Source organism: Aegilops tauschii, chromosome 3, assembly GCF_002575655.3.
Source record: "Aegilops tauschii subsp. strangulata cultivar AL8/78 chromosome 3, Aet v6.0, whole genome shotgun sequence".
In the NCBI taxonomy this organism is placed as follows: domain Eukaryota; kingdom Viridiplantae; phylum Streptophyta; class Magnoliopsida; order Poales; family Poaceae; genus Aegilops; species Aegilops tauschii.
This window is the reverse complement of record NC_053037.3, coordinates 582,843,439-582,853,737: the sequence shown is the minus strand read 5'-3', so window position 1 is coordinate 582,853,737 and position 10,299 is coordinate 582,843,439.

Here is a 10,299-nt window from a genome sequence, read left to right as displayed (position 1 = left end):
AGAGGGAAGCTGGAGCACAAGGCGACCAGAGGCAACGCCAAGACCAGAGGACACAAAAGAGCAAGAGGGCGAGGTGGACTCCCCCGGCAAGACCCTTGCCGGGGCAGCCTCTGCGGCCCCAGCAAGAGCCTTGCCGGGGGAACTTGCCCGATGCCAGCAGAGCAGGACACCCTTGAGCCCGCGGGTTCCAACACCACCAACCAACTACATTGGACCCAAGGCTTGGGAGGCGCCTCTGTGGTGGCATGTAGATCTTCGTCAAGATCATAAACACACAAGATGAGATGAGGACCAGAAGACGACGACCCTCGGCGAGATCCTTGCCGAGGAAATCCACGAGGCCTCCGGCAAGACCCTTGCCGGGGACGACCATGGTGCCGTGGCAAGACCCTTCCAAAGACACTTACGCCAAGGCTCCACCGCCGTCCCTGTGCAACTGCCAGCTCAACCAGCTGAGTAGGCACCTGCGTGGCGACGGGCGGCCTCCACGACCAACTCAGCAAGCACCTGCGTGGTGGCATGCAGGTCTTCGTGAAGGCTCCACCACCGCGCCAGCCCAGCAGCCAGCCAACGTGGCGCCACGACGCCTCGTCAGCTCGGATGCGTGTCGATGCCAGGCGAGGCGGCGACAGCTGGGACGTGCTTCCTTGCCGTCCCTGATAAAGCAAGAGGGGCACATCGGCAGTGCAATAAATGCGTTTGTCCGACGGTGCCAGAGGATAGACTCATCGACTGTAGACCTTTCCACCTCTTGTGTGCCACTGTGGCAACCCCTTTTTGCCTATAAAAGGAGGCCCGAGGCGACCAGGAGAAGGATTCAGATCTTTTGGGCAAGTCACACCCCATAGCTAGCTCAAGAACACAAGAACACTCCAATACACACACCAAAGCAGGACTAGGGTTTTACGCATCCCCACGGCCCGAACCTGGGTAAATGATCTGTGTGCTTCTTGTCAGACCCGCTCTTTGCACAACCCCGCGCCCGCCAACCGTAGAGGGATTCCAGTGATCCCATAGGTGTCGTTTCCCCGACATCTTTGGCGCGCCAGGTAGGGGGTGCAGTTGTGAAAATCCGGTCTAGCGGTTAGCCTAGTAGTTCTTCATCGCCATGGCTCCCAAGAAGAAGACGATCACGGTGATCGGGTTCATTCGGAGCCGGACGGCCCATACCGGTGCGGGCGAGTAGCGGGCCGGTCTTGGACAGAACCGAGGCACGGCCCGCGAGCACCAACATCGCTCTGGCAGTCAGAGCCCAGCGAGTGGCGTCGTTCATGCGCGAGACGATGAGCCGCACACCGCCAAATCCAGAGACGGAGCTGGGCCCCCCGCATGCAGCACGGGGCCCTCCGGGGGCGGCGCCGTGCCACCCACGGGCGGCGCGACGACTTCCAAGACGCCTACGCCGGCGCCCACAGCGCGCTCTTCCCAGGGCGTGCGCGACGAGCAGCGTAACCACGCTGGTGACCCCGGACGCCGCCGTGGGAAGAGTCCTGTGCATCATTTGCGGGATGAAGGAGGCTAGCATGCCCGCTGAAGTGCTGGAGAAAATGGCACACAGCCGCCGGGCCATGATAGAGCTTCTTCTAACGTGGTTAGAAGTCGGAGCGCACCACGGTCCATGCAGATTTCGCTGCCACCCACGCCAGTAGAAGCTTTGGCGCACGCACAGCTGCTCCTCGACTTCCCTCCTGCCACAGAAAAGCTCGACGAGTGGAGAGCCACCATCCGGAGCCTCATCGGTGTCTCCAACAAAGATGAACCGCGACCGGCGGGGACCTCGGGTCGACGCTCCGTCGAGCCACTGATGACCCACAAGTATAGGGGTTCTATCATAGTACTTTCGATAAGTAAGAGTGTCGAACCCAACGAGGAGTAGAAGGAAATGACAAGCGGTTTTCAGCAAGGTATTCTCTGCAAGCACTGAAATTATAGGTAACACATAGTTTTGTAATAAGGTAATTTGTAACGGGTAGCAAGTAACAAGTGTAAATAAAGTGCAGCAAGATGGCCCAATCCTTTTTGTAGCAAAGGACAAGCCTGGACAAACTCTTATATAGAGAAAAGCGCTCCCGAGGACACATGGGAATTATCGTCAAGCTAGTTTTCATCACGTTCATATGATTCGCGTTCGGTACTTTGATAATTTGATATGTGGGTGGATCGGTGCTTGGGTGCTGTCCTTACTTGGACAAGAATCCCACTTATGATTAACTCCTATTGCAAGCATCCGCAACTACAAAAGAAGTATTAAGGTAAACCTAACCATAGCATGAAACATATGGATCCAAATTAGCCCCTTACGAAGCAACGCATAAACTAGGGTTTAAGCTTCTGTCACTCTAGCAACCCATCATCTACTTATTACTTCCCAATGCCTTCCTCTAGGCCCACACAATGGTGAAGTGTCATGTAGTCGACGTTCACATAACACCACTAGAGGAAAGACAACATACATCTCATCAAAATATCGAACGAATACCAAATTCACATGACTACTTATAGCAAGACTTCTCCCATGTCCTCAGGAACAAATGTAACTACTCACAAAGCATATTAATGTTCATAATCAGAGGGGTATTAATATACATAATGGATCTGAACATATGATTTTCCACCAAGTAAACCAACTAGCATCAACTACAAGGAGTAATCAACAGTACTAGCAACCTACAGGTACCAATCTGAGGTTTTGGGACAAAGATTGGATACAAGAGATGAACTAGGGTTTGAGAGGAGATGGTGCTGGTGAAGATGTTGATGAAGATTGCCCCCCTTGAGAGGATCGTTGGTGATGACGATGGCGATGATTTCCCCCTCCCGGAGGGAAGTTTTCCCGGTAGAACAGCTCCGCCGGAGCCTAGATTGGTTCCGCCAAGGTTCTGCCTCGTGGCTGCGGAGTTTCTTCCCGAAAGCTTGCTTATGATTTTTTCTCGGATGAAAGACTTCATATAGTAGAAGATGGGCACCGGAGGCCTGCCAGGGGGCCCACAAGGCATGGGCGCGCCCAGGGGGGTAGGGCGCGCCTCCCACCCTCGTGGCCAGGGTTTGGCCCCCCTCTGGTAGTTTCTTCGCTCAGTATTTTTTATTAATTCCAAAAATGACTTCCGTGAAGTTTCAGGACTTTTGGAGCTGTGCAGAATAGGTCTCTAATATTTGCTCCTTTTCCAGCCCAGAATCCCAGCCGCCGGCATTCTCCCTCTTCACGTAAACCTTGTAAAATAAGAGAGAATAGACATAAGTATTGTGACATAACGTGTAATAACAGCCCATAATGCGATAAATATCAATATAAAAGCATGATGCAAAATGGACGTATCAACTCCCCCAAGCTTAGACCTCGCTTGTCCTCAAGCGGAAGCCGATAACGATAAATATGTCCACATGTTTAGAGATAGAGGTGTCGATAAAATAAAATACGGACATGAGGGCATCATGATCATTCTTATAACAGCAATATATATAGATATTGTCATATGATTTCTTATGATAAAGTAACAATCTATCCACACTGTCAAGTATGAATCAAAAACTTCATTGAAAACCAACAAACTATAATCTCAGTCATGGAAGCAATTTCAATTTATCATAACATCGGAAAGAGTCTATGTAAGAGCTTTTCAGCAAGTCCACATACTCAACTATCATTTAGTCTTTCACAATTGCTAACACTCACGCAATACTTATGGGTAAGGAGTTTTAATCGGACACAGAGAAAGATAGGGGCTTATAGTTTCGCCTCCCAACCTTTACCTCAAGGGTGACATCAACAATAATAGTTCATGATGACTTACATCCAATTGGATATATATATATCAGGATCTTTCCAACACAATGTGCTTGCCAAAGGATAAAATGTAAAAAGGAAAGGTGAAGATCACCATGACTCTTGCATAAGGGTAGAAGATAAAAGTAAAAGATAGGCCCTTCGCAGAGGGAAGCAGAGGTTGTCATGTGCTTTTGGGGTTGGATGCACAAAATCTTAATGCGAAAGAACGTCGCTTTATATTGCCACTTGTGATATGGACCTTTATTATGCAGTCCGTCGCTTTTATTTCTTCCACATCACAAGATCGTATAAAGCTTATTTTCTCCGCACTAATAAGTCATACATATTTAGAGAGCAATTTTTATTGCATGCAACAATGAAAACTTACTTGAAGGATCTTACTCAATCCATAGGTAGATATGGTTTACTCTCATGGCAAAACTGGGTTTAAGGGTATTGGAAGCACAAGTAGTATCTCTACTTGGTGCAAAGAATTGGCTAGCATGAGGGAGAAAGGCAAGCTCAACATGTTGGATGATCCATGACAATATACTTTATTTCAGATATAAGAAAACATAACCCATTACATTGTCTTCCTTGTCCAACATCAAGTCTTTAGCATGTCATATGTTAATGAGTGCTCACAATCATAAAAGATGTCCAAGATAGTATATTTATATGTGAAACCTCTCTTTCTTTATTTCTTCCTATTAATTGCAACAATGACCAAAGCTATGTTTGTCAACTCTCAACAACTTTTAATCATCATACTCTCTATATGTGAAGTCATTACTCTCCATAAGATCAATATGATCTCTTTATTTCTTTTTATTCTTTCTCTTTATTTTATTCACTCAAGATCATAGCAAGATAATCAAGCCCTTGACTCAACACTAATCTTTATTATATAGCTCACAGACTCGATTACATAGAGGGATCATAAAGCAAAACTCACAACTAGATCATACTAAAACTTTATTCTACTAGATCAAGATATTACCAAAAGGATCGAACTAAGAAAAACGGTAAAGATAGGAGTGTGATGGTGATACGATACCGGGGCACCTCCCCCAAGCTTGGCAGTTGCCAAGGGGAGTGCCCATAACCATATGATTATATCTCCTTTGCTGGTGAAGAAGATGGTGGTGATGATGGATAGTCGCACATCGAGCGTAAGAGATCCTCCAACTTGCGGATAATGCCCTTGAGTGCGACGATATGCTCCTTCAACAAAATATTTTCACGTGTGAGATACTTGTTTTGTATATGAGCTAACTCAATCATCTTGAAAGCTTCAATCTCAGTTGGGGTAAGAAGATTTTGATGAGGTGGAAGGATGTCTTCTTCTTCTACTACTGGAGCTTGATCCTCCATGGCCTTCTTGATCCCATCATCCTTGTTGATCTCCCCGGGTTCTTCTCTCTTCAGCTCTATCTTCATTAGCCAAGCATCTTTACCCTCATTGTTGGAGGAGGGAGACGACATTATGCCTGACCTTGACAACTCTGGCAGAAAACAGCTCGAAACAAAAACAGAGGATATTTGCGTGATACGAGAGTCAAAATCTTCGGGGGATTATATAATGAATTTTTACTGACCAAAAGAAGTATCGTGCAAGAAAACGGAGTCCGGAGAGTACACGAGGTGCCCACGAGGTAGGGGGCACGCCCAGGGGGGTAGGGCGTGCCTCCCACCCTCGTGGAAGCCTGTGTCCTTCCCGGACTGCTTCTTATTTTCCTATTTTCTTAAATATTCCAAAACGGAGAAAAATTGCCATTAGAACTGTTTTGGAGTCGGTGTACTTACCGTACCACATACCTATTCCTTTTCGGAGTCTGAAACGTTCTAGAAAGTGTCCCTTATGTGTTCCTCCGGGGTTACGGTTTCAATAATATTAGTTTCAACATTTATAGGATTACCTGAGATATAATGTTTGATTCTTTGACCGTTCACCACCTTTGGATTTGTGCCTTCGAAGTCGTTGATTTTTATGGCACCGGAACGATAGACCTCCTCGATAACGTAAGGACCTTCCCATTTAGAGAGAAGTTTTCCTGCAAAAAATCTTAAACGAGAGTTGAATAGCAACACATAATCACCTACATTAAACTCACGCTTTTGTATCCTTTTGTCATGCCATCTTTTAACTTTTTATTTAAATAGTTTGGCATTCTCATAGGCTTGGGTTCTCCACTCATCAAGTGAGCTAATGTCAAATAGCCTCTTCTCACCGGCAAGTTTGAAATCATAATTGAGCTCTTTAATAGCCGAATATGCCTTATGTTCTAATTCGAGAGGTAAGTCACATGCTTTTCCATAAAACATTTTATACGGAGACATGCCCATAGGATTTTTATATGCAGTTCTATAGGCCCATAATGCATCATCAAGTTTCTTGGACCAATTCTTTCTAGATCTATTAACAGTCTTTTGCAAGATTAATTTGAGCTCCCTATTACTCAATTCTACTTGACCACTAGACTGTGGGTGATAAGGAGATGCAATTCTATGATTAACATCATACTTAGCAAGCATTTTACGAAAAGCACCATGAATAAAATGTGAACCACCATCAGTCATTAAATATCTAGGGACTCCAAACCTCGGAAAAATAACTTCTTTAAGCATCTTAATAGAGGTGTTATGATCAACATTACTAGTTGGAATAGCTTCTACCCACTTAGTAACATAATCAACAACAACTAAAATATGTGTATACCCATTAGAGGAAGGAAACGGTTCCATATAATCAAAGCCCCAAACATCAAATGGTTCAATAACAAGTGAATAATTCATAGGCATTTCTTGACGTCTACTAATATTACCAATCCTTTGACATTCATCACAAGATAAGACAAACTTACGAGCATCCTTGAAGAGAGTAGGCCAATAAAAACTGGATTGCAATACCTTATGTGCAGTTCTATCTCCAGCGTGGTGCCCTCCATAGGCCTCGGAGTGAAATTTGCGCGGGATCTGTTCCTGTTCATGCTCAGGTATACAAAGTCTAATAACACCATCTACTCCTTCTTTATAAAGACGTGGGTCATCCCAGAAGTAATGTCTTAAATCATAGAAAAACTTTTTCTTTTGCTGGTATGTGAAACTAGGTGGTATAAATTTAGCAACAATGTAATTAGCATAATCAGCATACCAAGGAGCAGTATGAGAAGCATTTATGACATTTAATTGTTCATCAGGAAAGCTATCATCAATAGGTAGTGGGTCATCAAGAACATTCTCTAACCTAGACAAATTGTCTGCAACGGGGTTCTTAGCTCCCTTTCTATCAATAATATGCAAATCAAATTCTTGTAGCAAGAGAACCCATCTAATAAGTCTAGGTTTAGCATCTTTCTTTTCCATAAGATATTTAATAGCAGCATGATTAGTGTGAATAGTTACTTTAGAATCAACAATATAAGGTCTGAACTTATCACAAGCAAATACAACTGCTAAGAATTCTTTTTCAGTAGTAGCATAATTTCTCTGGGCACTGTCTAGAGTTTTACTAGAATATTGAATAACATTTAATTTCTTATCAACTCTTTGTCCTAGAACAACACCTACAGCATAATCACTAGCATCACACATAATCTCAAAGGGTAAATTCCAATCAGGTGGCTGAACGATAGGTGCAGAAATCAAAGCTTTCTTAAGTATTTTGAATGCTTCTACACAATCATCATCAAAGACAAAAGGTATATCTTTTTGTAATAGATTAGTCAGAGGCCGAGAAATTTTTGAAAAGTCCTTAATGAACCTCCTATAAAAACCGGCATGACCAAGGAAACTTCTTATACCTTTGATGTCCTTGGGACACGACATCTTTTCAATAGCGTCAACTTTAGCTTTATCAACTTCAATACCTCTTTCAGAAATTTTATGCCCCAAGACAATAGCTTCATTAACCATAAAGTGGCACTTCTCCCAATTCAAGACACGATCAGTTTCTTCACATCTCTGCAAAACTCGATCAAGGTTGCTCAAGCAATCATCAAAAGAGGATCCATAAACGGAGAAATCGTCCATGAAAACCTCACAAATCTTTTCACATAAGTCAGAGAATATAGCCATCATGCATCTTTGAAAGGTAGCAGGTGCATTACATAAACCAAAAGGCATACGCCTATAAGCAAAGGTACCGAAAGGGCAAGTAAAAGTGGTCTTTTCTTGATCATCAGCTGACATAGGTATTTGAGAGAAACCAGGGTAACCATCTAGAAAGCAAAAATGTGTATGTTTGGATAATATTTCTAGCATTTGATCAATGAAAGGCAAAGGGTAATGATCTTTTTTAGTAGCTTTATTTAATTTGCGAAAATCTATTACCATTCTATAACCTATAATAATTTTTGCGGGATCAATTCATCTTTATCATTAGGAACGACGGTAATACCTCCCTTCTTAGGAACACAATGGACATGACTTACCCACTGACTATCAGCAACAGGATAAATTATACCTGCCTCAAGGAGCTTTAATATTTCCTTTCTTACTACTTCTTTCATCTTAGGATTTAGCCGTCATTGATGATCAATAACTGGTTTGGCATCTTTCTCCAAATTTATTTTGTGTTGACATAGAGTGGGACTAATGCCCTTAAGATCATCAAGAGTATATCCAATAGCAGCACGGTGCTTCTTCAGAGTTTTCAATAATCTCTCTTCCTCCTTCTCTGAAAGGTTAGCACTAATAATAACAGGATATATCTTCTTTTCATCAAGATAGGCATATTTAAGAGTATCTGGTAATGGTTTAAGCTCAAACACGAGATCACCTAGGATTTCAACAGGCAAGTTGTGTTTCAGAATAGGTCCCTATTTAAAGAATACTTCATCTATTTCCCTTCTTTCATTCATAAACATATCATTTTCATGGTCAAGCAAATATTGTTCTAAAGGATCATTAGGAGGCACAACAATAGAAGCAAGACCAATAATTTCATCCTTACTAGGCAATTCCTCATCACGGGGTTGTCTACGAAATTTAGAAAAATTAACTCATGAGACATATCACCCAATCCAATAGTAACAACATCCTTTTCGCAGTCTATCCTAGCATTGACAGTGTTCAAGAAGGGTCTACCAAATATAATGGGACAAAAGCTATCTTGTGGGGAACCCAGAACAAGAAAATCAACATGATATTTAACCTTCCCACACAAGACTTCAACATCTCTAACAATCCCAATCGGTGAAATAGTATCTCTATTGGCAAGCTTAATGGTAACATCGATATCTTCTATCTCAGCAGGTGCAATATCATGCATAATTTCTTCGTATAAAGAATGAGGTATTGCACTAGCACTAGCACCCATATCACATAAGCCATGATAACAATGATCTCCTATTTTAACAGAAATAACAGGCATGCCTACAATAGGTCTATGTTTATCTCTAACACCAGGCTTAGCAATTCTAGCAGTTTCCTCACAGAAATAAATAACATGCCCATCAATATTATCAGCCAAGAGATCTTTAACCATAGAAATATTAGGTTCAACTTTAACTTGCTCAGGGGGTTTGTGTGTCCTAATATTACTTTTGTTGACAACAGTTGAAGCTTTAGCATGATCCTTTATTATAACATGGAAAGGTGGTTTCTCAACATAAGCAGTAGGAACAATAGGATCATTATAGGTGATAGTCTTTTCTTCAACTTTGATAGGTGCAACTACTTTTACTTCAATGGGAGGATTATATTTAAACCACTTCTCCTTAGGGAGATCAAGATGAGTAGCAAAGGATTCACAGAAAGAAGCTACTATCTCAGAGTCAAGTCCATATTTAGTGCTAAATTCACGGAAAGCATCCGTATCCATAAAAGATTTAACACAATCAAACTTAGGTGTTATACCTGGCTCTTTACCTTCGTCGAGGTCCCAATCTTTAGAGTTGAGTTTAATTCTTTCCAATAAATCCCATTTGAATTAAATAGTCTTCATCATAAAGGAGCCAGTACAAGAAGTATCGAGCATGGATTGATTATTACGAGAAAGCCGAGCATAATTTTTTTGAATAATCATTTCTCTTGAGAGCTTAGTTCTGGGCATGAATATAACATTGACTTAAGCCTCCCCCAAGCTTTAGCGATGCTTTCTACTTCGCGAGGCCAAAAATTATATATATAATTACGATCACGATGAACAAGATGCATAGGATAAAACTTCTGATGAAATTCCAATTTCAATCGTTTGTAGTTCCATGATCCCATATCATCACATAGCCTATACCATGTCAATGCATCTCCCTTCAAAGAGAAAGGGAAGATCTTCTTCTTGATAACACCATCGGGCATACCTAGAAGCTTAAATAATCCACAAACTTCATCCACATAGATTAAGTGTAAATCGGGATGCAATGTTCCATCTCCTGTAAAAGGATTAGCCAGCAGTTTCTCTATCATACCCGAAGGAATTTCAAAGTAAACATTTTCTATAGGTTAAGTAGTTGAGGAGCAACTATTTTCTCTACTGGTCGGGGTGAAGATACCCCGAACAAGCCCCTCAAAGGATTACTTTCCATAGTAGC